We start from the raw sequence: 8,306 nt of genomic DNA, 5'->3' as shown, positions 1-8,306 counted from the left end.
TGAGAGTGCATACAGTATGTGCACCGTACATGGAGTGAGCGTGCATACAGTGTGTGTGCCCCATATATGGAGTGAGCATGCATACAGTGTGTACCCCATATATGGAGTGAGCGTGCATACAGTGTGTGCGCCCCGTATATGGAGTGAGCATGCATACAGTGTGTACCCCATATATGGAGTGAGCGTGCATACAGTGTGTACCCCATATATGGAGTGAGCGTGCAAACAGTGTGTACCCCACATATGGAGTGAGTGTGCATACAGTGTGTGCACCCCATATATGGAGTGAGTGTGCATACAGTGTGTGTACCCCATATATGGAGTGAGCGTGCATACAGTGTGTACCCCATATATGGAGTCAGTGTGCATACAGTGTGTGCACACCATATATGGAGTGAGGGTGCATACAGTGTGTACCCCATATATGGAGTGAGTGTGCATACAGTGTGTGTGCCCCATATATGGAGTGAGCGAGCATACAGTGTGTACACCATATATGGAGTGAGTGTGCATACAGTGTGTGCACCCCATATATGGAGTGAGGGTGCATACAGTGTGTGCACCCCATATATGGAGTGAGGGTGCATACAGTGTGTGCACCCCATATATGGAGTGAGGGTGTTTACAGTGTGTGCGCCCCATATATGGAGTGAGTGTGCATATAGTGTGTGCCCCATATATGGAGTGAGCGTGTTTACAGTGTGTGCGCCCCATATATGGAGTGAGTGTGCATATAGTGTGTGCCCCATATATGGAGTGAGCGTGTTTATAGTGTGTGCCCCATATATGGAGTGAGCGTGCATACAGTGTGCACCCCATATATGGAGTGAGCGTGCATACAGTGTGTGCACCCCATATATGGAGTGAGGGTGCATACAGTGTGTGCCCCATATATGGAGTGAGCGTGTTTACAGTGTGTGCGCCCCATAGATGGAGTGAGCGTGTTTACAGTGTGTGCCCCATATATGGAGTGAGCGTGCATACAGTGTGTGCCCCATATATGGAGTGAGGGTGCATACAGTGTGTGTGCCCCATATATGGAGTGAGCGTGTTTACAGTGTGTGCGCCACATATATGGAGTGAGCGTGCATACAGTGTGTGTGCCCCATATATGGAGTGAGCGTGCATACAGTGTGTGTGCCCCATCTATGGAGTGAGTGTGCATACAGTGTGTGTGCCCCATATATGGAGTGAGCGTGCATACAGTGTGTGCGCCCCGTATATGGAGTGAGAATGCATACAGTATGTGCCCCGTATATGGAGTGAGCGTGCATACAGTGTGCCCCATTTATGGAGTGAGCGTGCATACAGTGTGTGCGCCCCGTATATGGAGTGAGCGTGCATACAGTGTGTGTGCCCCATATATGGAGTGAGGATGCATACAGTGTGTGCCCCATATATGGAGTGAGGGTGCATACAGTGTGTGCACCCCATATATGGAGTGAGCGTGTTTACAGTGTGTGCGCCCCATATATGGAGTGAGCGTGTTTACAGTGTGTGCCCCATATATGGAGTGAGCGTGTATACAGTGTGTGCGCCCCATATATGGAGTGAGGGTGCATACAGTGTGTGCCCCATATATGGAGTGAGCGTGCATACAGTGTGTGCCTCATATATAGAGTGAGCGTGCATACAGTGTGTGCGCCCCGTATATGGAGTGAGCGTGTATACAGTGTGTGTGCCCCATATATGGAGTGAGGGTGCATACAGTGTGTGCCCCATATATGGTGTGAGGGTGCATACAGTGTGTGCCCCATATATGGAGTGAGGGTGCATACAGTGTGTGCCCCATATATGGAGTGAGCGTGCATACAGTGTGTGCCACATATATGGAGTGAGCGTGCATACAGTGTGTGCCCCATATATGGAGTGAGCGTGCATACAGTGTGTGCCACATATATGGAGTGAGGATGCATACAGTGTGTACCCCATATATGGAGTGAGGGTGCATACAGTGTGTGCCCCATATATGGAGTGAGCGTGTTTACAGTGTGTGCGCCCCATATATGGAGTGAGCGTGTTTACAGTGTGTGCCCCATATATGGAGTGAGCGTGTATACAGTGTGTGCCTCATATATGGAGTGAGCGTGCATACAGTGTGTGCCCCATATATGAGTGAGGATGCATACAGTGAGTGCCCCATATATGGAGTGAGCGTGTTTACAGTGTGCCCCATATATATAGTGAGGTGCATACAGTGTGTGCCCCATTTATGGAGTGAGCTTGAATACAGTGTGTGCTCCATATATGGAGTGAGCGTGCATACAGTGTGTGCCCCATATATGGAGTGAGTGTGCATACAGTGTGTGCCCCATATATGAGTGAGGATGCATACAGTGTGTGCCCCATATATGGAGTGAGCGTGTTTACAGTGTGCCCCATATATATAGTGAGGGTGCATACAGTGTGTGCCCCATTTATGGAGTGAGCGTGCATACAGTGTGTGCCCCATATCTGGAGTGAGCGTGCATACAGTGTGTGCCCCATATATGGAGTGAGTGTGCATACAGTGTGTGCCCCATATATGGAGTGAGCATGCATACAGTGTGTGCGCCCCATATATGAGTGAGGATGCATACAGTGTGTGCCCCATATATGGAGTGAGCATGTTTACAGTGTGCCCCATATATATAGTGAGGGTGCATACAGTGTGTGCCCCATTTATGGAGTGAGCGTTCATACAGTGTGTGCTCCATATATGGAGTGAGCTTGAATACAGTGTGTGCTCCATATATGGAGTGAGCGTGCATACAGTGTGTGCCCCATATATGGAGTGAGCGTGCATACAGTGTGTGCCCCATATATGGAGTGAGCGTGCATACAGTGTGTGCCCCATATATGGAGTGAGCATGTATACAGTGTGTGCGCCCCATATATGGAGTGAGTGTGCATACAGTGTGTGCCCCATATATGGAGTGAGCGTGTTTACAGTGTGTGCGCCCCATATATGGAGTGAGCGTGCATACAGTGTGTGCGCCCCATATATGGAGTGAGCGTGTTTACAGTGTGTGCACCCCATATATGGACTGAGCGTGCATACAGTGTGTGCCCCATATATGGAGTGAGCGTGCATATAGTGTGTGCACCCCATAGATGGAGTGAGCGTGCATACAGTGTGTGCGCCCCATATATGGAGTGAGCGTGCATATAGTGTGTGCACCCCATAGATGGAGTGAGCGTGCATACAGTGTGTGCGCCCCATATATGGAGTAAGCGTGCATATAGTGTGCGCCCCATATATGGAATGAGCGTGTTTACAGTGTGTGCCCCATAAATGGAGTGAGCGTGTATACAGTGTGTACCCCATATATGGAGTGAGGGTGCATACAGTGTGTGTGCCCCATATATGGAGTGAGCGTGCATATAGTGTGTGCCCCTTATATGGAGTGAGCGTGTATACAGTGTGTGCCCCATAAATGGAGTGAGCATGTATACAGTGTGTGCCCCATATATGGAGTGAGCGTGTATACAGTGTGTGCCCTATATATGGAGTGAGCGTGCATACAGTGTGTGCCCCATATATGGAGTGAGCGTGCATACAGTGTGTGCGCCCCATATATGAAGTGAGAGTGTTTATAGTGTGTGCACCCCATATATGGACTGAGCGTGCATACAGTGTGTGCCCCATATATGGAGTGAGCGTGCATACAGTGTGTGCCCCATATATGGAGTGAGCGTGCATACAGTGTGTGTGCCCCATATATGGAGTGAGCGTGCATACAGTGTGTGCCCCATATATATAGAGTGAGCGTGCATATAGTGTGTGCCCCGTATATGGAGTGAGCGTGTATATAGTGTGTGCCCCATATATGAAGTGAGCGTGCATACAGTGTGTGCCCCATATATGGAGTGAGCGTGCATACAGTGTGTGCCCCATATATGGAGTGAGCGTGCATACAGTGTGCGCCCCATATATGGAGTGAGCGTGCATACAGTATGTGCCCCGTATATAGAGTGAGCGTGTTTACAGTGTGTGTGCCCCATATATGGAGTGAGCGTGCATGCAGTGTGTACCCCATATATGGAGTGAGCATGTATACAGTGTGTGCCCCATATATGGAGTGAGCGTGTTTACAGTGTGTGTGCCCCATATATGGAGTGAGTGTGTTTACAGTGTGTGCGCCCCATATATGGAGTGAGTGTGCATACAGTGTGTGCCCCATATATGGAGTGAGCGTGTTTACAGTGTGTGTGCCCCATATATGGAGTGAGTGTGCATACAGTGTGTGCCCCATATATGGAGTGAGTGTGCATACAGTGTGTGCCCCATATATGGAGTGAGTGTGCATACAGTGTGTACCCCATATATGGAATGAGCGTGTTTACAGTGTGTGTGCCCCATATATGGAGTGAGTGTGCATACAGTGTGTGCCCAATATATGGAGTGAGTGTGCATACAGTGTGTGCCCCATATATGGAGTGAGTGTGCATACAGTGTGTGCCCCATATATGGAGTCAGCATGCATACAGTGTGTACCCCATATATGGAATGAGCGTGTTTACAGTGTGTGTGCCCCATATATGGAGTGAGCGTGCATGCAGTGTGTACCCCATATATGGAGTGAGCATGTATACAGTGTGTGCCCCATATATGGAGTGAGCGTGTTTACAGTGTGTGTGCCCCATATATGGAGTGAGTGTGCATACAGTGTGCGCCCCATATCTGGAGTGAGCGTGCATACAGTGTGTGCCCCATATATGGAGTGAGTGTGCATACAGTGTGTGCCCCATATATGGAGTGAGCATGCATACAGTGTGTGCGCCCCATATATGAGTGAGGATGCATACAGTGTGTGCCCCATATATGGAGTGAGCGTGTTTACAGTGTGCCCCATATATATAGTGAGGGTGCATACAGTGTGTGCCCCATTTATGGAGTGAGCGTTCATACAGTGTGTGCTCCATATATGGAGTGAGCTTGAATACAGTGTGTGCTCCATATATGGAGTGAGCGTGCATACAGTGTGTGCCCCATATATGGAGTGAGCGTGCATACAGTGTGTGCCCCATACATGGAGTGAGCGTGCATACAGTGTGTGCCCCATATATGGAGTGAGCGTGCATACAGTGCGTGAGCCCCATATATGGAGTGAGTGTGCATACAGTGTGTGCCCCATATATGGAGTGAGCGTGTTTACAGTGTGTGCGCCCCATATATGGAGTGAGAGTGCATACAGTGTGTGCGCCCCATATATGGAGTGAGCGTGTTTACAGTGTGTGCACCCCATATATGGACTGAGCGTGCATACAGTGTGTGCCCCATATATGGAGTGAGCGTGCATATAGTGTGTGCACCCCATAGATGGAGTGAGCGTGCATACAGTGTGTGCGCCCCATATATGGAGTGAGCGTGCATATAGTGTGTGCACCCCATAGATGGAGTGAGCGTGCATACAGTGTGTGCGCCCCATATATGGAGTAAGCGTGCATATAGTGTGCGCCCCATATATGGAATGAGCGTGCATACAGTGTGTACCCCATATATGGAGTGAGGGTGCATACAGTGTGTGTGCCCCATATATGGAGTGAGCGTGTATACAGTGTGTGCCCCATAAATGGAGTGAGCATGTATACAGTGTGTGCCCCATATATGGAGTGAGCGTGTATACAGTGTGTGCCCCATATATGGAGTGAGCGTGCATACAGTGTGTGTCCCATATATGGAGTGAGCGTGCATACAGTGTGTGCGCCCCATATATGAAGTGAGAGTGTTTATAGTGTGTGCACCCCATATATGGACTGAGCGTGCATACAGTGTGTGCCCCATATATGGAGTGAGCGTGCATACAGTGTGTGCCCCATATATGGAGTGAGCGTGCATACAGTGTGTGTGCCCCATATATGGAGTGAGCGTGCATACAGTGTGTGCCCCATATATATAGAGTGAGCGTGCATATAGTGTGTGCCCCGTATATGGAGTGAGCGTGTATACAGTGTGTGCCCCATATATGAAGTGAGCGTGCATACAGTGTGTGCCCCATATATGGAGTGAGCGTGCATACAGTGTGTGCCCCATATATGGAGTGAGCGTGCATACAGTGTGCGCCCCATATATGGAGTGAGCGTGTATACAGTGTGCGCCCCATATATGGAGTGAGCGTGCATACAGTATGTGCCCCGTATATAGAGTGAGCGTGTTTACAGTGTGTGTGCCCCATATATGGAGTGAGCGTGCATGCAGTGTGTACCCCATATATGGAGTGAGCATGTATACAGTGTGTGCCCCATATATGGAGTGAGCGTGTTTACAGTGTGTGTGCCCCATATATGGAGTGAGTGTGCATACAGTGTGCGCCCCATATATGGAGTGAGCGTGTATACAGTGTGTGCCCCATATATGGAGTGAGCGTGTATACAGTGTGTGCCCCATATATGGAGTGAGCGTGCATACAGTGTGCGCCCCATATATGGAGTGAGCGTGCATACAGTGTGCGCCCCATATATGGAGTGAGCGTGTTTACAGTGTGTGTGCCCCATATATGGACTGAGCGTGCATACAGTGTGTGCCCCATATATGGAGTGAGCGTGCATACAGTGTGCGCCCCATATATGGAATGAGCGTGCATACAGTGTGTGCCCCATATATGGAGTGAGCGTGCATATAGTGTGTGCCCCATATATGGAGTGAGAGTGCATACAGTGTGTGCCCCATATATGGAGTGAGCGTGCATATAGTGTGTGCCCCATATATAGAGTGAGCGTGCATACAGTGTGTGCCCCATATATGGAGTGAGCGTGTTTACAGTGTGTGCTCCCCATATATGGAGTGAGCGTGCATACAGTGTGTGCGCCCCATATATGGAGTGAGCGTGTTTACAGTGTGTGCACCCCATATATGGACTGAGCGTGCATACAGTGTGCGCCCCATATATGGAGTGAGCGTGCATACAGTGTGTGCCCCATATATGGAGTGAGCGTGCATACAGTGTGTGTGCCCCATATATGGAGTGAGCGTGCATACAGTGTGTGCCCCATATATGGAGTGAGCGTGCATACAGTGTGTGCCCCATATATGTAGTGAGCGTGCATACAGTGTGTGCCCCATATATGGAGTGAGCGTGCATACAGTGTGTGCCCCATATATGGAATGATGCGTGCATACAGTGTGTGTGCCCCATATATGGAGTGAGTGTGCATACAGTGTGTGCCCAATATATGGAGTGAGCGTGCATATAGTGTGTGCCCCGTATATGGAGTGAGCGTGTATACAGTGTGTGCCCCATATATGGAGTGAGCGTGCATACAGTGTGTGCCCCCCATATATGGAGTGAGCGTGTTTACAGTGTGTGCGCCCCATATATGGAGTGAGCGTGTATACAGTGTGTGCCCCATATATGGAGTGAGCGTGCATACAGTGTGCGCCCCATATATGGAGTGACCGTGTATACAGTGTGTGCGCCCCGTATATGGAGTGAGCGTGTATACAGTGTGTGCCCCATATATGGAGTGAGCGTGTTTACAGTGTGTGCGCCCCATATATGGAGTGAGCGTGTATACAGTGTGTGCGCCCCGTATATGGAGTGAGCGTGTATACAGTGTGTGCCCCATATATGCAGTGAGCGTGCATACAGTGTGTGCCCCTTATATGGAGTGAGCGTGTTTACAGTGTGTGCGCCCCATATATGGAGTGAGTGTGTATACAGTGTGTGCCCCATATATGGAGTGAGCGTGCATACAGTGTGTGCCCCATATATGGAGTGAGCGTGCATACAGTGTGCGCCCCATATATGGAATGAGCGTGCATACAGTGTGTGCCTCATATATGGAGTGAGCGTGCATATAGTGTGTGCCCCATATATGGAGTGAGCGTGTATACAGTGTGTGCCCCATATATGGAGTGAGCGTGCATACAGTGTGTGTCCCATATATGGAGTGAGCGTGTATACAGTGTGCGCCCCGTATATGGAGTGAGCGTGCATACAGTGTGTGCCCCATATATGGAGTAAGCGTGTATACAGTGTGTGCCCCATAAATGGAGTGAGCGTGCATACAGTGTGTGCCTCATATATGGAGTGAGCGTGCATATAGTGTGTGCCCCATATATGGAGTGAGCGTGTTTACAGTGTGTGCCCCATATATGGAGTGAGCGTGCATATAGTGTGTGCCCCATATATGGAGTGAGCGTGTATACAGTGTGCGCCCCGCATATGGAGTGAGCATGCATACAGTGTGTGCCCCATATATGGAGTGAGCGTGTATACAGTGTGTGCCCCATATATGGAGTGAGCGTGTATACAGTGTGTGCCCCATATATGGAGTGAGCGTGTATACAGTGTGTGCCCCATATATGGAGTGAGCGTGTTTAC

The sequence above is a fragment of the Phyllobates terribilis genome, unplaced genomic scaffold (assembly GCF_046119375.1).
Source record: "Phyllobates terribilis strain yellow unplaced genomic scaffold, ASM4611937v1 Scaffold_2__4_contigs__length_985480577, whole genome shotgun sequence".
NCBI classification, from domain to species: domain Eukaryota; kingdom Metazoa; phylum Chordata; class Amphibia; order Anura; family Dendrobatidae; genus Phyllobates; species Phyllobates terribilis.
Note: the sequence above shows the minus strand (reverse complement) of the source record.